A 26,835-nucleotide genomic window follows, 5' to 3' on the forward strand; every position below is an offset into this window, starting at 1 on the left:
ATGCTGTTTTTATCAATGTGTACATTCACGTCCACGCTCCCTTTTAATACAGTGTGTATAGGTAGGAGGAGCCCACTATTTGATGTCAGAATGTTTGAGTTTGGGACCTGGCTCAATTTCCTGCCAATTGTGTGACATAAATTGTTGAAAGGCAAATAATATTATCAGTATTACATGTGTTCTCATAATATTTTTGGAAGTTTTTTTCTACCTTTTTATTCTCCCTACCAGTGCTCTAGTTCAAGTTTATTCATGGAAATACCAGCCATGTCTTCTTAAAATCCTGCTTTGATAAATCACTCTCCCCAAATTAAACTCCTAGGTGTAATGTTTCAAGTAATAACAAACTACTTAGGGAATTTATACTTCCTATTATACACGATCCAGACACTTAGAAAGGAAAGATACAAACAGCTTAAAGGAAAGATATAGTTTAATTACAAACAGCTTACAGTTACTTATTCAAATATGTATTTTCAGATCTTCACTTTTCCTCTAAATTCTCTGCTCTCTTCAGACCAAGTATCTTCTGAAGCCACCAAAAAACTGTCATAACTTCCCACTCCCACCACCAACCACCTTCTCCTTGCCTCTTTTATTCCAATATATTATTCACAGCCCATGGTTACTAACGAGGTAATATTGACCACCAATTTCATTTAACATCTACTTCACACAGTCATACTACCTAGCGTATTGCCTCCTTCGTGGTCTAGAAGTCTGAATTGTCTTATTATTATGTTGATGACTTTGTAACCCCCTGGTTACTGCTTAAAAATGCATGCCTAAGGAAGCCTTCTTTCTCTTTGCCTTGGTTTGCTAACACATAAAATGAAGAATGCTGTATTTTTCTACTCATATGTCTTCATGGGATTTTACAGGTTAATTAAAGCATTCTGAAAGCTTCTTGAATAAAGATTAATAAAGACACATATTTAAATATTTGGTGGCCAGTTTCATTTTTTTCACTGTTACTATTATTCATATCAAGCTATTCTTATCTTTTTCTCAGCTTTATAAAACAATTCTGGCCAGGCGCAGTGGCTGACGCCTGTAATCCCAGCACTTTGGGAGGCTGAGGTGGGCGGATCACTAGGTCAGGAGATCGAGACCATCCTGGCTAACACGGTGAAACCCCGTCTCTACTAAAAATACAAAAAATTACCTGGGCATGGTGGTGGGCGCCTGTAGTCCCAGATACTCGGGAGGCTGAGGCAGGAGAATGGCATGAAACCGGGAGGCGGAGCTTGCAGTGAGCCAAGATCGGGCCACTGCACGCCAGCCTGGGTGACAGAGGGAGACTCTGTCTCAAAAAAAACAAAACAAAACAAAACAATTCTTAAATGAAAGGTCGAATTCTGACAAGTGGCCATTGTAGTACAGATGGAGTAAAAGAAACCCATGCATGATACGTGATTCTTTCCTACACGAGTGTTTACGTGCGTTTCTTCAATATAGGATGGAAGCAAGGAAAAAGAAAAGGAGAAAAGGAAGCAAAGGAAAGAAATTCTACAAAGCAAATGATTAAGAATCTGCTAACACATTTTAATGAAGCTCATTAACTCAAACGTTGACTCAACTTAGAATATTTCACAATAGAACCATATATGCCCCCAGAAATATATATATTTTTTAATTTAGAGATCTAATTGTACCTTTAATACTGGAAGTGAGTGGAAATAGTGTTGCCTGTCATTTTAAAGTGGCCCCGATAGGAGAAGTAACTTGCAGCCAAGTTACAACATCCAAGTTTTAAAATTTATTTTAAATTTTTTTCATGTAAGGTGAAGATCTTTTTTTTATTATTATACTTTAAGTTCTAGGGTACATGTGCACAACATGCAGGTTTGTTACATATGTATACATGTGCCATGTTGGTGTGCTGCACCCATTAACTCGTCATTTACATTAGGTATATTTCCTAATGCCATCCCTCCCCCCTCCCTCCCACCCCACAAAAGGCCCCAGTGTGTGATGTTCCCCACCCTGTGTCCAAGTGTTCTCATAGTTCAATTCCCACCTATGAGTGAGAACATGCGGTGTTTGGTTTTTTGTCCTTGCAATAGTTTGCTGAGAATGATGGTTTCCAGTTTCATCCATGTCCCTACAAAGGACATGAACTCATCATCATTTTTTATGGCTGCATAGTATTCCATGGTGTATATGTGCCACATTTTCTTAATCCAGTCTATCATTGATGGACATTTGGGTTGGTTCCAAGTCTTTACTATTGTGAATAGTTCCTCAATAAACATACATGTGCATGTGTCTTTATAGCAGCATGATTTATAATCCTTTGGGTATATACCCAGTAATGGGATGGCTGGGTCAAATGGTATTTCTAGTTCTAGATCCTTGAGGAATCACCACACTGTCTTCCACAATGGTTGAACTAGTTTACAGTCCCACCAGCAGTGTAAAAGTGTTCCTATTTCTCCACATCCTCTCCAGCACCTGTTGTTTCCTGACTTTTTAATGATCACCATTCTAACTGGTGTGAGATGGTATCTCATTGTGGTTTTGATTTGCATTTCTCTGATGGCCAGTGATGATGAGCATTTTTTCAAGTGTCTGTTGGCTGCATAAATGTCATCTTTTGAGAAGTGTCTGTTCATATCCTTTGCCCACTTTTTGATGGGGTTGTTTCATTTCTTCTTGTAAATTAGTTTAAGTTCTTTATAGATTCTGGATATTAGCCCTTTGTCAGATGGGTAGATTGCAAAAATTTTCTCCCATTCTATAGGTTGCCTGTTCACTCTGATGATAGTTGCAGAAGCTCTTTAATTTAATTAGACCCCATTTGTCTATTTTGGCTTTTGTTGCCATTGCTTTTGGTGTTTTAGTCATGAAGTCCTGAATGGTAATGCCTAGGTCTTGAATGGTATTGCCTAGGTTTTCTTCTGGGGCTTTTATGGTTTTAGGTCTAACATTTAAGTCTTTAATCCATCTTGAATTAATTTTTGTATAAGGTGTAAGAAAGGGATCCAGTTTCAGCTTTGTACATATGGCTAGCTAGTTCTCCCAGCACCATTTATTAAATAGGGAATCCTTTCCCCATTTTTGTTTTTGTCAGGTTTGTCAAAGATCAGATGGTTGTCGATGTGTGGTATTATTTCTGAGGGCTCTGTTCTGTTACATTGGTCTATATGTCTGTTTTGGTACCAGTACCATGCTGTTTTGGTTACTGTAGTCTTGTAGTATAGTTTGAAGTGAGGTAGCATAATGCCTCCAGCTTTGTTCTTTTGGCTTAGGATTGATTTGGCAATGCGGGCTCTTTTTTGGTTCCATATGAACTTTAAAGTAGTTTTTTCCAATTCTGTGAAGACAGTCATTGATAGCTTGATGGGGATGGCATTGAATCTATCAGTTAACAAGGTGAAGCTCTTTTCTGTGTCTGCTAATAAGTTTTCTTCACCTAGTGACTGTAAAGGAGTTTAACAGTTCTCATAAATTGAAAAGTTATTGGGAGATACAAAGTTACATATAAATTTCAAATCGAAGGCCCATCAATAGGATTATGTTTGTTTAAATACAAACAGCTTCAGCTTTCCAAGACTTTCTACTCTAGCTCTTGTGTTAATTGTGCTAATGGCTGGTAGTGTGTGACTTCTTCATCTCTTTGGTTCTCTGGTTCCTTCTGGAGGTAAAGTTCTATGATTCTATTCATAGCAGTTCTTAGCCTGATTAGGTTACCAACCTGGATAAGAATCTGATAAAAGCTATAAACTGTATTTTCAGTGAAAAGCACAATTTCCTAAAACATATGTGTGTGTATGATATGGTTTGGCTGTGTCCCCACCCAAATCTCCTCTTGAATTGCAACTCCCAAAATTTCCATGTGTCCCTGGGAGGAACCTGATGGGAAGTAATTGAATCATGGGGGTGGATCTTTTCTTTGCTGTTCTTGTGATAGTGAATAAATCTTCTGAGATCTGATGGCTTTAAAAATGAGAGTTTGCCTGCACAAGCTCTCTCTTTGCCTTCCGCCATTCACATAAGATGTAACTTGCTCCTCCTTGCTTTCCATCATGATTATGAGGCATCCCCAGCCATGTGGAACTGTTAAGTCCAATAAACCTCTTTCATTTGTAAATTTCCCAGTCTTGGCTATGTCTTTATTAGCAGTGTGAAAACAGACTAATACAGTAAATTGGTACCAGTAGAGTGGGCGCTGCTGAAAAGATACCTGAAAATGTGGAAGCAACTTTGGAATTGGGTAACAGGCAGAGGTTGGAACAGTTTGGAGGGCTCAGAAGAAGACAGGAAAATGTGGAAGAGTTTGGAACTCCCTAGAGGCTCGTTGAATGGCTTTGACCAAGATGCTGATAATAATATGGACAATGAAATCTAGGCTGAGGTGGTCTCAGATGGAGATGAGGAACTTTTTGGGAACTGGAGCAAAGGTGACACTTGTTATATTTTAGCAAAGAGACTGGCAGCATTTTACCCTTGCCCTAGAGATTTGTGGAACTTTGAACTTGAGAGTATCTGGCAGAGGAATTTCTAAGCAGCAAACCATGTAAGAGATGACTTGGGTGCTGTTAAAAGCATTTGGTTTTATAAGGGAAGCAGAGCATAAAAGTTTGGAAATTTTGCAGCTTGACAATGCGATAGAAAAGAAAATCCCATTTTCTGAGGAGAAATTCAAGCCATCTGCAGAAATTTGGGTAAGTAACCAGGAGCCAAATGTTAATCATCAAGACAATGGGGAAAATGTCTCCAGGGTATGTCAGAGGTCTTCATGGCAGCCCCTTCCATCACATCCTTGAAGACCTAGGAGGAAAAAGTGGTTTCCTGGGCCAGGCCCAGGGTCTCCATGCTGTGTGCAGCCTAGGGACTTGGTGACTTGCATCCCAGGCACTCCAGCCATGGCTGAGGGGGCCAACATAGAGCTTGTGCTGTGACTTTAGAGGGTGGAAGCCCCAAGCCTTGGCAGTTTCCACATGGTATTTAGCCTGCAAGTGCACAGAAATTAAGAATTGGGGTTTGGAAACCTCCGCCTAGATTTCAGAATATGTATGGAAATGTCTGGATGTCCAGGCAGAAGTTTGCTGCAGGGGCAGGGCCCTCATGGAGAAGCTCTGCTAGGACAATGCAGAAGGGAAATGTGGGGTTGGAGCCCCACACAAAGTCCCTACTGGGGCACCACCTAGTGGAGCTGTGAGAAGAGGGCCACCATCCTCTGGACCCCAGAATAGTAGATCCACTGACAGCTTGCACTGCGCACCTGGAAAAGCTGCAGACTTCCAATGCCAGCCCATGAAAGCAGCCAGGAGGTAGGCTATGCCCTGCAAAGCCACAGGGGTGGAGCTTCCCAAGACTACATGAACCCACCTTTTGCCTCAGCATGACCTGGGTGTGAGACATGGAGTCAAAGGAGATCATTTTGGAGCTTTCTGATTTGACAGCCCTGCTGGATTTCAGACTTGCTTGGGGCCTGTAGCTCCTTTGTTTTGGCCAATTTCTCCCATTTGAAATGGCTGTTATTTACCCAATGCCTGTACCCCTATTGTTTCTAGGAAGTAACTAACTTGCTTTTGATTTTACAGGCTCACAGGTGAAAGGGACTTGCCTTCTCTCAGATGAGACTTTGGACTGTGGACTTTTGAGTTAATACTGAAATGAGTTAAGACTTTGGGGGACTGTTGGGAAGGCATGATAGGTTTTGAAATGTGAGGACATGAAATTTGGGAGGGGTCGGGGTGGAATGATATGATTTGTCTGTGTCCCCACCCAAATCTCATCTTGAATTGTAACTCCCACAATTCCCATGTGTCATGGGAGGAACCTGTTGGGAGGTAATTGAATCATGGGGGCTGGTCTTTCCTGTGCTGTTCTCATGATAGTGAATAAGTCCCACGAGATCTGATGACTTTAAAAACGGGAGTTTGCCTGCACAAGCTCTCTCTTTGCCTGCCACCGTCCATGTATGATGTGGTTTGCCTTCTGCCATGATTGTGAGGCATCCCCAGCCACGTGGAACTGTCAGTCCAATAAACCTCTCTTGTTTGTAAATTACCCAGTCGTGGGTATTCTTTATTAGCAGCATGAAAACAGACTAATACAACTAATAATATATAATATATAATTATATTTACATTATTATATTATATAAAATTATATTTTCCATAATTTTATTACATTATATACATTACATATATATTTACATTGTATATCTATTTTCTTTTAAGCTGTCCAGTGTCAAACTCATTGCATGAGTTTTTGGGACAATCAATCCTCAGCACCAGCATGGAACCCAGAATCTGCAGAGGCCCATTTGCAGTCTGTGACCTGCACAGATAGAATGCTGGCACGTGGCCTCATCCTGCTTAGTCCCAGGTCTTGAAACCAGAGGTAGTGTTGCAAAGAAGTCGGCACAGCTTAGCATTTATTCTCCAGGCATGAGCTGGAGCAGCATTCAAGGTTCCAGGCCAGCAACAGCTGTTTCCAGTGGTGAAATGCCATGTCCGCTAGCAGAGGAGTCTTAACCAGTCTTGCCTGCGGTGTCATTTTCATTATTGTTTTGAATCCCTGGCCTCCCTTGGTTTTATAACTGATTTCTGGGATATATAATATATTTCCAGTAAATTCAGTGAACTATCCAATGTATTATTAAATTCCTTTCTCACATGAATTCACCAGAATTAGTTTTTGCTGTTTGCAAATAAGAACTCTAACACACATAAAGGTAAGAAAAAAATTCTGCCTATAACTTCAGTGTTTCAGTGTTTTGATGAGCCCCTTAAGCCCGCCCTCTCTCAATCTGATGGGGTTGGTGGTTTTCCGGGCTGTGAGGGTGAGAGAGTATCTGCAAGGCCTGGGTAAGGACACTTGCTCTAAAAAGGCGTGAACCAGCTGGGCACGGTGGCTCACACCTGTAATCCCAGCAATTTGGGAGGCCAAGGTGGGCAGATCACTTGAGGTCAGGAGTTCAAGACCAGCCTGGCCAACATGGTGAAACCCTGTCTCTACTAAAAATATAAAAATTAGCCGAGTGTGGTGGTGGGCACCTGTAATCCCAGCTACTTGGGAGGCTGAGGCAGGAGAATCGCTTGAACCCAGGAGGTGGATCTTGTGGTGAGCCAAGATCGCACCACTGCACTCCAGCCTGGGTGACAGAGAGAGAGACTCTGTTACAAAAGAAAAAAAAAAGATGTGAACCTAATTAGTTGTTTAAAACACTAGGGGTGCAAAGCCTCGATTTTCTCATTGTATTAATACAAGGTAAAAGTCATGAGCTGGTGCATATCAATTTTAGAAAGTGAAATTTAATTAAAAAGGATAAAATTTTAATCTCAATTATTTATTTTTTCAAATTTATTTGTTTCTGTTTTTTTTTTTTTCTAAATTATTATTTTTAAGATGGGGTCTCACTCTCTATCACCCAGCTGGAGTGCAGAGGCGTTATCTCGGCTTACTGCAGCCTCGACCTCCTGGGCTCAAGCCATTCTTCCACCCTAGCCTCCCAAGTAGCTGGGACTACAGGTGCATACCACCATAGCTGGTTAATTTTTGTATTTTTAATAGAGCTGAGGTTTCACCATGTTGCCTAGGCTGGTCTCAAACTTCTGAGCTCAAGCCATCCACCCGCCTCAGCCTCCGAAAATGCTGGGATGACAAGCATGGGCCACTGCACTCAGCCCAATTATTTACTTTAAAACTTGCTCTTTTCCTCTTATTTTTCAACTAATGAACAGGGCAAATCTCTGTCTCCACTACAAAGTCAATCTATCAGGGTCCCTGAGAAACTCCTATCGTCTGCAAGGGCTTGCATATGAGCTTTCAGTTCATCTGAAATAGCAATTCCCCTACTGTGAGTGTTTTCATAAAGACTTTCAGAGCAGAAATACAGACTGCTTTACTATGTTGGTGTTTCCACCTAGTATCTGCCACAAAGACAAGTTATAAAAATCAGCTTCAGAATGTTTATGAAGTAACAGAGAGCCTCCAGTTGAGTGTCTACATTAACAAATAACGCACCTCCTACATATATGAATGGCCAGTTACACGCAAACATTGAATAGATTTTGTTAAAATATCAATGACTGACACTTAGGCTAAGACGATGAATGGCCGACCAGTGAAATAGTGTATGTGTATATGTGTGCGTGTGTGTGTGTGTGTGTGTTAAGAGAGAAAACTTTTTTCCTCCAAGGTCATTAAGGTCTTTTTTCAAGGTAACGAAGTTCTAGTAGAACTTATAACACCCTTCAGAGGCAATCATTATTACTAAAATTTTAAACAGAAACAAACTACAAGCAATGGGAAGAAGAAGAAGAAGTGAGTAGGGCAGGTTATACGCTTTCAGAAAATACAGATAAAGGGAAGACAAATCCCAGTTTTCTTGAAGCTCATTTTTATTTTTTTATTTTTTTGAGATAGGGTCTTTCCCTGTTGCCCAGGCTGGATTGAGATGGTGTCTCTCCCTGTTGCCCAGGCTGGAGAGCAGTGGCACAATCTTGGCTCACTGTAACATCTGCCTCCCAGGCTCAGGTGATCTCCGACCTCAGCCTCTCAAGTAGCTGGGATTACAGGCATGCACCACCATGCCCAGCTAATTTTTGTATTTTTCTGTAGAAGCAGTCTTCCTGTGTTGCCCAAGCTGTTGAACTCCTTTTATGCTTTCTCTTGTTTTGATTATGTAATCTCTTTCTAAACAGTTCAAATAAAGTTCGAAAGTAGGTTTTTCTTTTCTTCTTTAGAAGCCAATTTCCTTTGAAACATGGAGACAAAATGCTATGTTGTTTATTTATTAAGATCTATTGTTTTCCCTCATCTTTTGTAGTAGCTAACCACAGTATCACCTCTCCCATATTTACTATACTCTTCGCCTGTAGCCAGCAAAGTAACATCAGCAGAGGCAGTGAGTGGATGCTTCTTATGTGAGCCTTAGAATTACTTATTCTGGACAGAATTTGTTTTTAATGTTTATGAAGTCTCCAAAGTAGAATCTATTCCCCAGGCAGGCATTAGGTACAGCAGAAAAGACACTTCCACTCAGGCGGGTGCTGAAAGATAATCTCTGTGACAAAGTGATTCTCCATGAGAATTGAGTCTTTAGTTTCTCTGCTGTCAGGGGAGTTGTTGATGGCCATTTACACTTTTTGTATAATGAGGACACCTGTTTGCTAATAATTGAACTGAGGATATCACAACACAGGGCGTTTAAAAATAACATGGGAATACAATTGCAGATTACATATACACATGAATCGATGTTTGCTGTTGGTATGGCTACCTATTTCCTAAGTAGCTAAATCGAGTTACAGATTTTGTAGTATTTATTGTATTTCATTTTAAGAAGCAGTTATTATAGTTGAATAATTACTTCATCGCAGGTGTAACAGATATCACAGGGGTGACATCAGTGAAAGTGCTTTATCACTGCTTTTCCTGTGCCACGGGGTAATAATCAAAGACAGAGCTTAAAAGAAATAAAAAGTTCCCTTAGTGAAGCAAATTGAGATTTCATTTTCAGTGCGACCCAGTATGCTCGATTGCTACATGAATAAACTGGTGTAGGCTAGAAACCATACCTCTATGGAAGTGAATTGTGTTGAATGAAGGACTAAAGGGAAGAAGATCACCTGAATCTGGGGACCCTGTCGCTCCTGGAGGAGTGCAGCATTGGGATATGTTTTTCCTCTAGGTGGTTGGCATATACCTTATAGAGAGGCTGGCATACCGTATAGAGAGGCTGGCATACCGTATAGAGAGGCTGGCATACCGTATAGAGAGGTTGGCATATACTGTATAGAGAGGCTGGCATACCGTATAGAGAGGCTGGCATACCATATAGAGAGGTTGGCATACCATATAGAGAGGTTGGTATATACTGTATAGAGAGGCTGGCATACCGTATAGAGAGGTTGGCATACCGTATAGAGAGGTTGGCATACCATATAGAGAGGTTGGCATATACTGTATAGAGAGGCTGGCATACTGTATAGAGAGGTTGGCATATACTGTATAGAGAGGCTGGCGTACTGTATAGAGAGGCTGGCATACCATATAGAGAGGTTGGCATATACCGTATAGAGAGGCTGGCATACCATATAGAGAGGTTGGCATACCATATAGAGAGGTTGGCATATACCATATAGAGAGGTTGTCATACCATATAGAGAGGCTGGCATACCATATAGAGAGGTTAGCATATACCGTATAGAGAGGCTGACATACCATATAGAGAGGTTGGCATACCATATAGAGAGGTTGGCATATACTGTATAGAGAGGCTGGCATACTGTATAGAGAGGTTGGCATATACTGTATAGAGAGGCTGGCATACTGTATAGAGAGACTGGCATACCGTATAGAGAGGTTGGCATATACCGTATAGAGAGGCTGGCATACCATATAGAGAGGTTGGCATATACCGTATAGAGAGGTTGGCATACCATATAGAGAGGCTGGCATACCATATAGAGAGGTTGGCATATACCGTATAGAGAGGCTGACATACCATATAGAGAGGTTGGCATACCATATAGAGAGATTGGCATATACCGTATAGAGAGGTTGGCATACCATATAGAGAGGCTGGCATGCCATATAGAGAGGTTAGCATATACCGTATAGAGAGGCTGACATACCATATAGAGAGGTTGGCATACCATATAGAGAGGTTGGCATATACTGTATAGAGAGGTTGGCATACCGTATAGAGAAGTTGGCATACCGTATAGAGAGGTTGGCATATACTGTATAGAGAGGTTGGCATACCGTATAGAGAGGTTGGCATATACTGTATAGAGAGGTTGGCGTACTGTATAGAGAGGTTGGCATACTGTATAGAGTGGTTGGCATATACTGTATAGAGAGGTTGGCATATACTGTATAGAGAGGTTGGCATATACTGTATAGGGAGGTTGGCATACTGTATAGAGAGGTTGGCATATACTGTATAGAGAGGTTGGCATACTGTATAGAGAATATACATATACTCTCTATATGAGTATATGTATATAGAGTATATAGAGTACACTGTGTAGAGAGGCTGGCGTACACTGTGTAGAGAGGCTGGCGTACACAGTGTAGAGAGGTTGGCGTACACTGTGTAGAGAGGTTGGCGTACACTGTGTAGAGAGGTTGGCGTACACTGTGTAGAGAGGTTGGCGTATACTGTGTGGAGAGGTTGGCATACTGTGTGGAGAGGTTGGCATACTGTATAGAGAGGTTGGCGTATACTGTATAGAGAGGTTGGCATACACTGTATAGAGAGGTTGGCATACACTGTATAGAGAGGTTGTCATATACTGTATAGAGAGGTTGGCATGCTGTATAGAGAAGTTGGCATATACTGTATAGAGAAGGCAAATTCTTTTTTCCACCTGAATTTGTGACTGTGGTGCAGAGGATTTCATGGCTAAAAATAGAAAACTTCTCCCATTACTACAGGTCTAAATGGAGGTAATATTTTAAAGACTAAAATCGATGTTGATAATTATAGCAGTTTATGTTATATCAAAACATCAAAAATAAAAGTAACCAAATAATCGAAGGACCTAACACCCAAATTACCCACCACCTTTGATCTATATATAATATATAATATATATTATATTTTTTCTTAGAAGCAATTGGCAGAATCATGGAATATTACAAACATTAAAACTTATAGAGGGCTTTAAGAATCACTTTATTTATCCTCCTATTTTTGTAATCAAAAAATAAGGCCAGAGTGTTGTATTGACTTGGCCAGTTTCCATAGTTAATAGTGAGGGATAACACTTCCTTAAAGTATAATAGTGATATTTGCACACAACAATCTTTCTACTTCTCTACTTTAAAACTTCCTATTTAACTTCAGTTCACTCTGAAAAAAATGAATTTTGGCTTGCTCTCAATTTTACCTCTTTATTTACCAAAATAGAGGGTATCTGTATCACTATGTCAGGTAAAAATCTAAATTTTTGAAATTCATCTACCATTAGTGTATATATTCTGACCTTCATTACTTGTAGGTAAAAATGTGATCATGCTAACACCGACACCCAAATCTACTTATCTCCAAATCTCCAGGCAGCAACTCAGGGCAGATCCTTTCCCAGGTAATCTCAGGAATCCCCAAAGTGGCAATGACTTCCTCAGGAATACAGCTCTTAAGTTTCTTTCTTTCCCTCAAATTCTTCTTGGAGGTCTGCTGCCCCTAAGCCCTAAGCTGCTGCTTTAAGCTGCTGCTGTCATATTAGATGGTGAAGTAGAGAGGCTACCTGTGGCTTCTCCCTGTGGTTACTTGGGTCCCAGCACAGTGCTTCTTAAGCTCAGAGTCTCAAAGCATTTTCATGAGCTTTTACTGAATCTTTGAGATGCAGTATTCAGATACCATCTAATACCTCCCATTTTTCTACTCTTGCCTTTTATTCCTTCCTAGTCCCCAAAAGCCTCTTCGTTTTTCAAAAAATAATAAAAGGCAGATGGATAATTGCAGAGGAGGGGTGTTGTTCATTTGCCACCTTGGAAAAAGCATTCATGTTCCATCTTTGCCCAGCCAAGATAACCTTTTAGGAATATTTTGACATGCATTTTACTTTCTGGGAACTGGCACCAAAGATCGGTCATCATTACTCTAATTAATCGCTTCTATTTGTAAGGGTGATGAGGATTTGTACAGATTGGCCAAAATAGTTAGTCACCATTAAGAAATGCTTTTTCTGTTCAGCTAAAACCCTATATCTGAAGCCACACAGGAACGGATAGCTTTAGTCTGTGGTTCTAATGCCTCATTTTCTATAAATTCCAAATGGACCTCAAGACTTTTTCTGGGCCAGTGACACGGAAAATGATAGTTGGCAGTCGATGGTCATTAAAAAACATTCTTGGAATGCTGTTACAGCAGTGGGCAGCCGTTACTGTCATGTTGAGAGTGAAAAGGATAGAATCATGGGATTTCAAAAATCGAAGGGAACTTAGAAATAATTTTGTTCAACTCCCTTGTCTTATAGATAAAAGTAGTCATGTAACTATCTGTCATTTTATACCCAATTTAAAAGCTTGTGATATCCTTCTACAAAATGAAAACATACAACCAAACCAGACACTCTTGCTTGCCAAGGTCCTGCATTTGGGCCTCACATGCTCGTTCCATTTAACCAGTGGACTGGCAAATGCAGCAGTAATTCCCAGCCACGATGGACAAAAATCCCAGGTGCATTTTTGACTCTAGTCATGAAATCATTGACACAACCTTAAAAATAATTAACATTTTCGTAGACAATTCCACAAAATACTTTCACCATAGGGAATATTTTTCAGTAAAAGATGATGGTTAGGTAGATATAGCAGCTTCCCGAATAGTGGGATTCTTAGAGCACGGATAAAATCAGTTGAAGGCTGAAAAAATATCTTGAATGGGCAAGGAAGAGGGAATCCAATGTAGGAAAGTTTACTTTATATTTCCGTGGTTATAAATGCAATAACACTTACGTTTCTGAAAATTCTATCAGCGTGCCAACTTCATTTCCAGTCCAACCAATTGCCTTATTGCCCTGAATCATGTTAAGCCAGTCTTGGATCTTCGTGGCTCCCAGTGGATCTCCAGCTCCTTACTGTTCCTGAGAGCCATCTGTTGTGTGTAGGTTTCCACTGGACCTGGCATAAATATTTACATGTGAGTTCATCTTGAGGCGGGATTATGCCTAATAAACCCCTGGAATTCTGTACCACCCCACGCATGGTTACTAATTTTATCTTTCTCTGGTATGTTTAGCTGAACCTGGCACATTGTTCTTTTTATTTTTTTCTAATCAATTAAAAAATTAAAAATGGTGATCAAAGCACTGGTGGTCAGTGAGAGCCTAGACAGTAAGAGCTCTTTCCTCAGGGGTTGAAAAATCTCTATTTAAACAAATAAAGTGGTCATATGGTTTGAAAATATTTATAGAGGGGCCGGCCATGGTGGCTTATGCCTGTAATCCCAGAACTTCGGGAGGCCAAGGCTGGCAGATTGCTTGAGGCCAGGAGTTCGAGACCAGCCTTGCCAAAATGGTGAACCCCCATCTTTACTAAAAATACAAAAATTAGCCAAGTGTGGTGGCACATGCTTGTAGTCTCAGCTACTCTGGAGGCTGAGGCACTAGTATAGCTTGAACTCGGGAGATGGAGGTTGCAGTGAGTCAAGGTCGCCCCTGCACTCCAGCCTGGGCGACAGAGCAAGAATCTGTCTCAAAAAAATGTATATATATATGTATATACTGCCGGGCATGGTGACTCACGCCTGTAATGCCAGCACTTTGGGAGGCCAAGGTGGGTGGTTCACTTGAGGTCAGGAGTTCAAGACCAGCCTGACCAATATGGTGAAACTCCATCTCCACTAAAAAATACAAAATTAGCTGGGCGTGGTGGTGCAAGCCTGTAATCCCAGCTACTCTGGAGGCTGAGGCAGGAGAATTGCTTGAACTTGGGAGGTGGTGAACTGAGTGAACTGAGATTACGCCATTGCACTCCAGCCTGGGCAACAAGAGCAAAACTCTGTCTTAAAAAAAAAAAGAAATTATGTAATACTTTTTCCACGAGTCAAATTCAAATGATGGTGATCCACTGGCGTGATTGTAATGACACAATTTAATCAAAGGCCATCAAGGTACAATTGACTAGAACCAAATTGATCATAGTTCACTGAAGAATGTTGTGGTGCCTGTGTTCATTGTCTTCTGAAGTTGACTTATGAAATCAAAACAGTATTCTCCTGGACATATTTAATAATGCATTCAAGCAGGCATTTTGCCAAATCCCTTTGAGACCATATTAAATGGAAAGATATTTTAAGCATTCATTTTGATGAATGGAGCATAGGTAATGACCTTGTTCAATCCACAGGGTCTAGTATACAATGAAAGCGTTGACCAACAGATAATTTATTATAGTGCAGTGGAATTAATTTTTGATACATTGAATATTTATTTATTTTCCTCAGCGTGTTTTAAATTTCAATTTTAGTACATTTTTGTCTGATTATGAAATTAATACATGTTCAGTGTAGAAAATTAGGAGAATATAAAAGAAAAGATAAGGGAAAAATCAAAAGAAAATCCAATTCTCAAAAATACCCACTATTTTTATTTGGTATAAATATGCATACAATTAATATTTTATCACTCTTGTCAATCATTTCAAAGATGTTATTCAAAGATATTTCTACAATGTTATTTGTAGTTGAATAATCTAAATGACCATCAACAGGACTTTGATGTACTGCCGTGAAAAGAGGTTGACAAGAACCTGTCAAGGGAAAAAAGCAAGAACTAGAAAACTTTTATAATAAAGCCTCATTTTTTTGTATCAAAAATTTTAGAAGTCATGTAGAAAAGTGTTTATATATTAACAGTGTTTACCTCTGAGGAAGCTAATAAACAGAGCAGATTATTTTTTAATAACCAGTATTCATTTTGTAATAAATAAGTAAACAACTCTAGCTTATGCTTGCTTTGTTAGAACACAGCAATCCATGGCATATACAGATGGGGTCCTGGTCCTGTGACTATTAAGAATTATTTACAGATTTAATTTTCCCATTTGAAGATAATTGTGAATCAATGCAAAGATTCCAAGAGAAAAAAAAGTGCAGCTAAATTATTAACAGGTAAAACACTGTATCTGAGTGGAAAGGTAAAGGAGTGTAGATTATTTGTTGAAAGTAGGACATTTGGGAACAATCTAACAACAAATATGTATTGACTGGCTACTCTGTATAATGCCCCACTTGGATGGTACTGAACAAAAATCCTAGATCCACAGAAAATTGGAAAAGGTGCCTATAATTAGGTGTCAGGATTTGCCGCTGATCTGGAAGGCCGACCTCTGAATATATATAGAGAAGAGTAACTGGTCTGTATGTGAGCTGAGGTGATATTTAAAACATGGAATGCCCTGGACAGCACAGATGTGGACGAATCAGAAAGGATACTGGCTGTGGTCCTGGGGTAGAGTCCTGGAGGGTCTATTCGTACCAGGCTTAACTTTTTGGTTGCTACACAGGGGTGAGCAGGGGGTCACAGGGCAAAGGCCTGGGTTGAGGGCAGCTCAGTGAGCTATACTCTAAATCCTGATAAGAATTCTAGGAGGTAGGTGCAACTCTTCAGGATGAGTGTTTGTAGTACTTGTTGCTACTGTTATTTTCATCTTCTAGAACACGGGTCCCCAACCCCTGGGCCATGAACCAGTGTAGGAACCAGGCAGCACGCAGGCAGTGATTGGCAGACGAGCAAGCAAAGCTTCATCTGTATAACAGCCGCTCCCCATCCTTCGCATTGCGCCTGGGCTCTGCCTCTGGTCAGAGCAGCAGCAGCATCAGATTCTCAGAAGAGCACAAAACCTATTGTGAACTGCAGATGTGAGGGATCTAAGTTGCATGCTCCTTATGAGAATCTAATGCCTGATGATCTGTCACTGTCTCCCCGCAACACCTGTCCATGGAAACATTGTCTTCCATGAAAAACTGATTCCTGGTGCCAAAAAGGTTGTGGATTGCTGTTCTAGAAAATATCATGAGAGTTTACTTACGAAACGTGTTAAATTAAAAGACTATATATTAAATGAAAACATTTGTAGATTTCAGTCATTTAAATTGCTGTTTTCTCCTTAGGCTTTTTGCCCCTCTCTATCTCCCAGTCATGTCAGTACCTTTGTACCTGTTATTTCGCATCAAATGGAATGGCTGAGTTAGATATCTTTCATTTCAGCCCTCTTGACACCATAACCATGTCCTTTTTTCTGAAGCTACTATTATTTCCAGAAGTTGGTATTTCCTTAGATGATAAAATAGCAATAATAACTTCAACAATATGGTAAATTTAGAGTAGTCCTCTGGGGCTAGAGATGAATTTTGTTATTGTAACTTTTAACTTTAAGAATACCTGAACATTTTTAGTTAATTTAAACCACCAAAAATTCAATTAACAATGGATATGTTTTATAAGTAAGCTATAGACCATGGTGGGCCCTTCCTAGTAACATCTTACTTTATATGTAACAATTCACTTGAGATGCAGTATTTCATCTACTTATTGTGACAATCTTTCGAAGAAGGCAATATCATTCAAATTTTGTAAACAAGGAAACAGAGGGTTAGAGAAATCAAACTGCTTGTCTTAAAGTACACAGCTATAAGCAGCATCATCAGAGCCAAAATTCTGTGATTATTTTTTGGCTATAAATCTAATGTTTTTTCTACTACTTTCCACTGCCCTGTTTTCATTTTCTTATGTTTTAGTGTTGACTACAAATAACAGTTATAGCTAGTTTGGTTTTAAGGGATACAATGTTTGAAAGGCCTTTATCAATTTTTAAAATACTTTGTCTTTCAGAATGTAATAAAAAACTCCCAATTACATAAATGTTGATTAGCTAGGTTCTATAACATTGAATCATAGTCTCGAATGGCAAAAATGAATTAACACAGTTTAATTCCCCTATTTTACATCTCATTTTCATCAAGAAACTTGAAATGTGTAATGTGGTTCAAATTCATGATGCATTTAACAGCCCATTGGGTTTTGTGTATCCAATAACTGCCACCACCCCTCAACCTACAGAAGCAGATACCTTATGAATTATAAATTTGTGCATAATAGAAGTCAATTGCCACATGTTCATTTGGATTTTAATAATTCGGGGATAATCTGCTACAGGTAGAGTGGGACAGATCCCCCTTACATGGCAAAATAGGAGAAAAGGTAGACAAACAGAATTAATAATGAAGGGTTGAAATTAGCATCTACCAATGTCATTAATGCTTTGTCATTCTTACCTGGATTTCCTTTAGGTAAAGGCAAGGATTTATCTATTTTCTTTCTACTAACAGTAAGATATAGTCTCTTTTGCAGTATCATGTATATCTAAAGAATCTAAAATGTCGATTAGAACATAAAATGCTTTGGACTGTAGATGTCCTTACTTGGTGTTTGTGCTGGGCTAAATAATACACCTCCACAGATGTCCACGTTCTAATCCCAGAAACTTGTGAACCTTACCTTATGTGTCAAAAGGGACCTTGTCGATATCTCACTATGGGAAGATGACCTGATTGTCCTGGTGGGCTCTAAGCATCATCGCGAGACCCTTGTGAGAGGGAGGTGGAGGGAGAAGTGACCTCAGAAGAGGGTGATGTGGTGACAGAGAGACAGGCTATGCTGCTGGCTTGGAAGACGGAAAAGGGGACACCTGCCAAGGAGTGCAGCAGCTTCTACAGGTGGGAAAAGGCAGGAAAACAGTTCTCCAGAGTCTCGGAAGGAACCTGTCCTGCTGACACTTTGCCTTCAGCCTTGTGAGACCGATTTTGGATTTCTGACCTCCAGAACATTAAGACAGTAAGTTAGCACTGTTTTAAGCAATGGAATTTGTGGCAATTTACTACAGCAGCAATAGGAAACTAACACAAGCAGTGGTGAAGCCCATTCTGGACTTAGCTCTCCTCTCCCCTGATAAAACCTCTATGCTGTGTGCCTCTTAGAGATTTCCCCATGGTGTCTTTGTTTCTGGACGTTGCAACCCCATAATTCTGAGAGGTAATCATAGGAAGGCGTGTGGATAAGAACCAGGCATTTGTCCTGGGCCTTGATGAAAATCTTTCTCAATTAAAACAGCATCGAGACACTACCATACACCTATCAGAATTACGAAAGTCCAGAGCACTGATGCCACCAATTGTTGGCAAAGGTGTGAAGCAACAGGAACTGTCATTCGTTGCTGGTGGGAATGTAGAATGGCACAGCCACTTTGGAAGACAGTTTGGCAGCCTCTTCTAAAGCAAAACATGCTTTTACCACAGGAGCCAGAAATCGCTTTCCTTGGTATTCACCCAAATGAGTTGAAAATACATGTCTACACAAAAATCTGCATGTACATGTTTATAGCAGCTTTATCGATAATTGTCCAAACTTGGAAGCAACAAAGATGTCCAGCAGGTGAATGCATCAATAAACTGTGGTACATCCAGACAATGGAATATTTTAAAAGTGCTAAAAAAAAATGAGCCATCAAACCATGAGAAGACACAGAAGAACCTTAAATGCATATTACTAAGTAAATAAAAGAATCCAATATGAAAAGGGTACATACTGTACAATTGAACTCTATGACACTCTGGAAAAGACACAACTTGGGGACAATGAAAAGATAATGGTTGCCAGGGTTTGTGGGGAGGGAGGGAGGAATAAGTAGAAAACAGGATTTTTAGGACAGTGGAACTATTTCGTAGGATAGTACAGTGGTGCACACGTTGTTATATATTTGTCAAAACCCTTAGAATGTGCAACACCGAGAGCAAACCCTAATGGAATGTGGACTCTGGGTGATGGTGATATGACATTGCAGGTGCATCAGTTGTAACAAATGTCTCACTCGAATAATGGATGTTGAGAGTGGGGTGGCTGTGTGTGCAGGGCCGGGTGGGGACTTGTGGGAAATCTCTGTATATTCTGCTCAATTTTGCTGTGAGCTTAAAACTTCTCTTTAAAGAAGAAGTGTATTTACCAGTAAACATGTATATATGAGATATATATATCTATATATATTTAACTTAGAGCCTCTGGCAGGGGACAGCAACCAAGGATCCATGTGTCTGGTTGGCTCTAGGGAAGCCTGACCTTCAGAGTTAGACTTGGGGGTTCCCCTGGGAATACACAGTGGGCAGCCACCTTTCCAAAGACGGGATGACCAGGCCAGGTTTTGGTATCTCTTCTCTCCCCCTCACCCTGCTTCACAGGATGAGGGAATGGACAGATGAACAGATAAACCAAGAAGAGACACCACATTCTCTGGCGGAAGAGCCCTACAAAGTGCAGTAAATTCCTGGGATCATATGAGTGATGAAGCCCAGAAATTGCCCAGGGAAGGAAGTTAGCAAACTTAAGAGTGAGTCCTTTGGCCCAATTTTAACAGACAAGGTAAAAAGAATAATTGGTGTAACATCTGAAGTTTGGAAACACATGCTTTGTTTACCCCCCACGGCATCCTCAGGCCTTTCAAAATGAGAGGATGCCCACTGTGAGCCAGCCGCTCTCCTGGCAAGCTGGCTGGCCACAAAGAGGCTCAGTCATAATTGGGTAGAAATATAAACTCTCCCCTTTTTATTGGTGGCTTGAGACTTGGTGAGTTGGTCTATAAATCTAAACTGCAAGCACAGAGCCTATGTTTGGGATCATGATCTGTTTGCCACAGACACACTGGTCCTGGCTCGATTTACCGGCTGCTCTGCCTCCGCCCTTCGAATCATAACCTATTTGAAGAGCTCTGGGGGTGACTTTTCTGTGCCTCTATGATTTATAGAAATTTCAGGATTCAAGGTTTTCACCTTTGATGCACAGTTCTCCTTTTCCTTGGAAAATGGACTGGGAACAAACTAAACTGACATAGTATCCAAGCATTATTCATTTTTGAACCTTTTAAACATGTGTCCAGTCAGTTCATAATGCTTTAGGATGCGTTCTTTCTTAACAGGCTCCTTGGCTCTTTGTTCAAGTCAACCTCGGAGAGGCTTTCTCCTCAGTTCCGTGCATCTTCCTTCACTGAAACAAAGTGTTTACATCCTACCTGGTTGAATTTTTTTTCCAGGATGACTCTCAGCCTGATGGCTATAGACTTCTCTTGGGCTCTGACATCAGTTTACCAGGTTTGACTAGAAATACACCGTTCCAGCCATAGGCACAGAGAGGACACAGTTTATGATCAAGTTAGAGTTTTATTGCATATATAAGAAAGACAAATGCACAAAAAGGACTGGAAGCAGCAGCTCCTGCCATGAGCGCTGAATTTGATGTATGATTAAGGCAGCTCACGGGCATGGGGTGCTGTGGGATCCTGAGAAGAAGGGTTCTGAAGTGCAGGGGGGACACTTCTATGTAATCTGTACTCACGCTGTTTGTTCACTCAGTGCCCTGCTTCTTGGCACTGGCTGAATCTCCATCTCCTATCATACATCTCCTGCTCCTTGGTGGAGAGAGGGGGTGAGCAGGTGAGAGAAAGCGCAGGAGAAGGGGAATGAAGGTGGAAGGACAAGACTGACATCTCAGGAAAGTCCCTCTTATAATATAAAGTGCAGGGAATTCAGGTTGTACCCACAGTAGAGATGCCAGGAACCCAAGTGGATATGCCAGGGATACCCTCTCTGTGGATCTTTGGGTCCTAGGGGTTTGGAATTATTGCCAGTGATTATCAGTCAATATGTGCCATGAACTTTGTCATCATTTATAGATTGAATAAATGATATACGTCATTTATTTGTGCTACTGCTTTTAAAATATAACAAAATAGAAATTTATTTTTAAATGCTAATAAGTTCATATGAATGTATTATTTCTCTGTTTTTCATCTGTCCTTAATATACCATAATAAAAGTAATAATAGTACCATCATGTGAACATCTGGAAGAAAAGAAGATTTTTTGTTTCTCAAATTTTGTAAAAATAGGAGTAGAAAAATTCTGACATCTTAGAAGGACCAAATGTTTTGTTGGATAAGTGGTACTATAACTTTTCCAAATACAATAGATATTTTATCCACACAATATACACTTTCACTGGATGGATTTGGTTTATTCACAAACATGTGCAACTAGGAATTAGCCTATTTTATTTCTTTGAAAGTTAGTTGTTAATCATCCATCGGTATGTTTTTAAAAATTAAAACATAAACATGCCTTTCCTTTTAGAAAAACAGTATATATATAGTATACAAGTAAATATAGTATACAAGTAAATTATCTACATATACGTAAATATATATGTATATGCAAAAGAGAGAAATTTCACAGTTCTACCACTCAAGATAATTGCTATCAATATCTAGGTGTATATCCTTCTAGAACTTTTAAAATAGACACGTTTATATATATTATTTACAAAACCCAATATCTCATTTTAGGCTATGTTTATAACCTGTTGTCTTTTCCATTTACCAACTTAGGATTATTGTCTTTCCATGAGAAGATGTGTTGTTGAAGCTTGGAATTCCCTACTAACTCATTTTCAAAGGAAACTGTGATTGAGGTAAATCCAGTTTTCTAGAGAGAAAGAGGAAATGTCTTTTGAAGCCATGCCTGGGAAGTATGATCAGCGAATGTTACTGCACAGACTTTTTTCCATCACAGCTTCCTGCCATCTAAATAATTATGATTTCTTCCCTTATGCCACTTGTTCTTCCATGCTTTTTATTCATTGTCTGTGATTAAAGCCTCTTTAATTAGGAGCTAGAGAATTCACTCTCTAATTGAGGACTCATTTAAAATTCATGGGCCTGGACTGGATTCTGGTCTTTCACTGCTTGGGTCCATGTACTAGGGTGCCTATAGCAATACACGGCTTCCTATTTCTAAGGTTCTTTCAATTCTATTTAAAAAGACCCTAAGGAGTACATAGACATCAAACAGCACTCTAATATTTGGAAGATTTTAGTTTAAATGAGATAGAACCATGCAAACTAAATTTTTGTTAATAAAAACATAAGCTTGCAAATTATATATTCTGTAATATTTCCATGGGCTATATAACTGCAGGAAGGGCAAACTATATCTCTATAGAATAAATTGTAGACTGGAAGAGTAATGAAAAAAACTGAGAGGAGTGTAACAAAATAATTAAAGGCTTAGAAAATAACATCCATGGAGCAACTAACAGAATCGTATTCATTGCCTTTGGTGAAATGGCTGTTGGTGATTACAAACTGTGATTACAATGGAAGACATGTTGTATACTGGGGAGTGACAAGCTGTTAACCGATGCAGACAAATCACAAAACAAGACCTGAAAGCCTTAAAAGCAATACTTATCTAATATCCCTAAAAGGGGATTTTCTTTTTTTCTTTTTTTTTTTTTTTTTTGAGACCGAGTTTTGCTCTGTCACCCAGGCTGGAGGGCAGTGGCGCGATCTCAGCTCACTGCAAGCTCCGCTTCCCAGGTTCATGCCATTCTCCTGCCTCAGCTTCCCAAGTGTCTGGGATTACAGGTGCACAGCACCACACCTGGCTAATTTTTTGTATTTTTAGTAGAGACAGGGTTTCACCGTGTTAGCCAGGATGGTCTAGATCTCCTGACCCCGTGATCCACCCGCCTCGGCCTCCCAAAGTGCTGGAATTACAGGCGTGAGCCACCACACCCAGCCTAAATGGGGATTTTCAAAAAGCCAAAGTCATTTATGAGAAAGCAGTGAATTTGAATGAAAAATACATTGAACCAGTTGGAAGTCAGAAGGTCTGAGTTCTCTGTGGACACTGCCACTGCCTCACTTGTGATCCTTCATGCATCCTGTTGCCTCCGCGGATGAGCGTTTACTCATCTTCATAGTGAAATAGCGGGCTAAGAGATCACCACTACTCCATCAGCATGACGTGCATCGTCACGGTGAGATCCTCCTGCCCAGTATGGCAGGGCCTCTGCCAGTTGCTTTCTCCAGCATATTTCTTTCCATTCCTTCTTAGAAACAAATCCTGATACCTTCAGCTGGACATTTTTCCTGGAATAAACCACAACTCTTTTGAGTTTTCTTGTGGCATAGTGTGGTCATATAGCTATGGTCTGGTGAGTGAGATGGAAGCAGACAAGTTGTATAGGACTCTTCGGAAGGTGACTTAAAGGGAGCTTACTCAGCTTCAGGGGTGCCTTTTTGTCTTACTTTTTCTCCGTTAGGCCCAAAAGTCAGATGTCCTGGCTTAAGCTGCTGAAGCCACCTTGCACCATGAGTGACCTTGAGAATGGAAGCCACTGTCTAGATGTTGGAACAAAGACAACGGCGTGGGTCTCCCTGATGACACCGCAGAGTCACTGTATGTGTCCTGGAGTACCTGCTTTCTGCTTCTTTTTCACGAGAGATAAGTACATTTTTATCTTCTTTAGGCCACCGCTATTTTTTTTTCCTGTTAAGCACAGCTATATCCAATCCTAACTGGTTCAACCTAGAAAATGTGATTATTTCTTGTTTTAAGATAACTATAGCTACCAATTATTTTGCACTTAGTAGCTGCCAGACACTGTACTAAGTGTTTTATGGGTGTCATCTTATCTAATTTGCACAACAAGAATACGTACAAGGTAGGTATTATTATCTATAATTTACAAATGAGAAAATGGAGGCTTAGAAAGCTTACATAATATCTACAGGGTCATACTGAAAAAAGCAGGGTTCTAAACCAGGTTGGCATGACCCCAAAACTTGTTCTAATCTTAATCACTGTTATCAGTGTAATGCAGTTGTTATCCTCTGTGGGTAAAAGATGCTATTTCTGATTCACTCATGGCAATATGAAATATACAAGGAGCACAGTGTTGGCTAATATTTCTAGAGACTCTTACAGAATTGTCAAGATGTAGACAACTTTATGTCCAATCTGCTCCCCAAACAAGATTGCTCCCTGAACAACAAAGACCCGGCTTGCCTTCTGTATCACAGATGATAACTATCCCCAAACCTTACCTAGACTGTCAAACATTCAATTTTATAAGAGATTTGCAAACAGAAATAACCCTGACTGCAAAACTGATGGTGGGGATTAAATAAGAGGATATATGTAAAATGCATAAAAGAAAATCAGGTACGCAGTAAATGCTTAATAAATGGTACCTGACGGCACCATTATTTAAGGGATCTACAGTGAGATTGCGAAAATTTTCAGGAGTCGGAAATATTAGGTTCAACCACAACCTCTGCAACTTGCTACTTATGTGAACATTGTTCAGTCATTTAACTTTTTGGCTTCTAATTTTCTGAGGAATACATTATTTATATAACAGAATTGTAATTGGAGATAAAGCCTTTCCAGTCCCTATCCCAGTGCCTGACGCATTTTAGAATCCCAGCCAATGAAATTCTTGTCACTATTATTCTCACAGAATTCTAATGAACATACTACCAACAGTGATTTTCTCCTTGGCCCATTAACCACATGGAAGGGAGTATTCACTGTGGAGTGCCTCTGTAGCTGAGGGCCCCTGGCATGTGGTTTCATCAGAAGCAGACAGCTGCGTGAGTCACTGTGGTGGGCAGTGTGCTGGGCCACCCTGCGGGTCCTGCCACAGTGCTGTGGAATCCAAGTTTGTCTTCTCCAGTTTTAGTCTCTGCACATGCGTTGGTCTCCTTTCTGCCCCTACAGTGTGGCCAAGGCCATTCCAGCCTCAGGAGGGCAAGAGGAGGCCTGTTGGATGCATCCTGAAAACACAGGCCATCACTGTGGGCGACATCTACCAGGACAGATGCCATTCTGCAAAGTGGGTACTTCCCATGAGGATCCATCCACGTTTTTCTCTTATTCTTTCTCTTGGCAGATTTTCACTCTTTTCACAACCTTGTTTCATAGACATCAAACAATAAAACAGCACAGAAGGAAAACAAGGGTCTTCTTATACAAATACCATTTATTTAATTCTGGCACTCATGATTTATTTATATCAGAAAATCATCTTAAATTTTTAGGAGCTCACAACATTCAAAGCCTCACACAAAGTTCTAAACTAGTAGAGATGTCTCTGCATCTCCCACTGCTTTCTTCTGCATGTCAAGTTTCACTTTAGGTTAGAATAGTCATATATACCCGTTGATGCGTGCAGCAAACCACCAGGCACATGTATAGCTATTTAACAAACCTGCACATTCCGCACATGTATCCCAGAGCTTAGTAAAATAAAAATAAAAAAACACAACATTGGAAAGAAAAAAAAATAGCCATATATAAACTTTTTTATCTTAAAATCCCCCATTTTACTCCTAACTGTCAAGGAAAAACAGATGGTTCTAAACTCCTCCTTCTAGGCTTCTAGTGGTAAAGCAATTTGCAGGACAACCGTGGAAGAAAGGTGCCCGCCGTCTCTAAGCTGACATGGCCCCGCTTCCTCCCTCAGTCTGTGGCCTCAGGAGGGGACTGCTTTGCCTGTGAGTGGGAGGGAGCTACCGTGTGAGTAGTTCCCAACAGACCATCTGAAGTCATTTTCCCAGGTGGCAGGAGAAACACAGAGCCAGACGTTACACTGCTTTTCAAAGAGGTAAGCTCTTTCTTTTTTTTAACTGCTATTTAAAACTCCAAACAAAAATGAAGCTGTGGATGCAGGCAAGAATGAAACCTAAGCAAAAATAACTCTTCAAAAAGGAAGCAGGTTTTTTGGAGAGGGTGTGTGTGTGTGTGGCGGAGTGGGGGTGAGTCCTTAAACTGTGGTTTTGAAATTAAGGTCCATGTTCTGTGATAATAAGCTATGTATCAATGAGAAAGGCTGACATTATGACAACAGAAAAAGGAGTAAAGGATTTGGCGGTTTAATCGCGTTTCTATTCTTTTTTATATCTGCATCTTCTTTGAAAGCAAGTATCAAGTTCTGCTTGGCTTTTGTGGAAAGTCATTTCCGAAGACCTGCCTTACTTGACTGTTTCTCCCTCTCGGGCTCTTCTGTTACCAATGTCCTAGAGTTGCCTCTGCTGCCCCAGCGAGGATGGCGGCACAAACAGCGGTGGTGTCAGCGGTGACTGAGGCAGCGCCAAGACTCCAGGGCCCTTCGGGTTCAAGCTGTGCGCCCTCACGCAGTTCAGCACCTGCCAGCACTTCCAAGTGTGTGATTGTCATGCTTCCCTGATTACTCCTTTTGGGCTCCCATAGCAATTTGTACATTACTATGGAATTGATCAAATCGCTTTATAACTAGCTGTTTATGTGTCTTTAATCTGTGTCATTTTGGATGGCAGGAAATGCTCTTTCGGTAATTTTTTTGTCCGCACTGACTGGAATACTGCTTGGCACATAGTAGGTATTCAACAGTTTTTTATCAAAGGAATGAAAGCTCTCTAAACCACAGCAATCATTTGTAGACAAAGACTCTTAGGGTGTAATGTGATTTAACATCTGATTTTTGAAAAATAGTT

The 26,835-nt window shown here is 40.3% G+C and overlaps 1 long non-coding RNA gene across 1 annotated transcript in view; it reads left to right on the forward strand.

Moving 5' to 3' along the window:
* LOC129035587 (uncharacterized) overlaps positions 1–26,502 on the forward strand; it is a 150,324-nt gene extending 123,822 nt beyond the window's left edge. Inside the window, exons 2-3 of the long non-coding RNA XR_008502236.2 lie at positions 23,622–25,967; positions 26,282–26,502. This is a non-coding gene — a long non-coding RNA (uncharacterized LOC129035587). The remainder of the gene's footprint in view (positions 1–23,621; positions 25,968–26,281) is intronic.
* Positions 26,503–26,835: the final 333 nt, after the last annotated feature.

This window comes from Pongo pygmaeus, chromosome 3 (assembly GCF_028885625.2).
Source record: "Pongo pygmaeus isolate AG05252 chromosome 3, NHGRI_mPonPyg2-v2.0_pri, whole genome shotgun sequence".
NCBI lineage: Eukaryota > Metazoa > Chordata > Mammalia > Primates > Hominidae > Pongo > Pongo pygmaeus.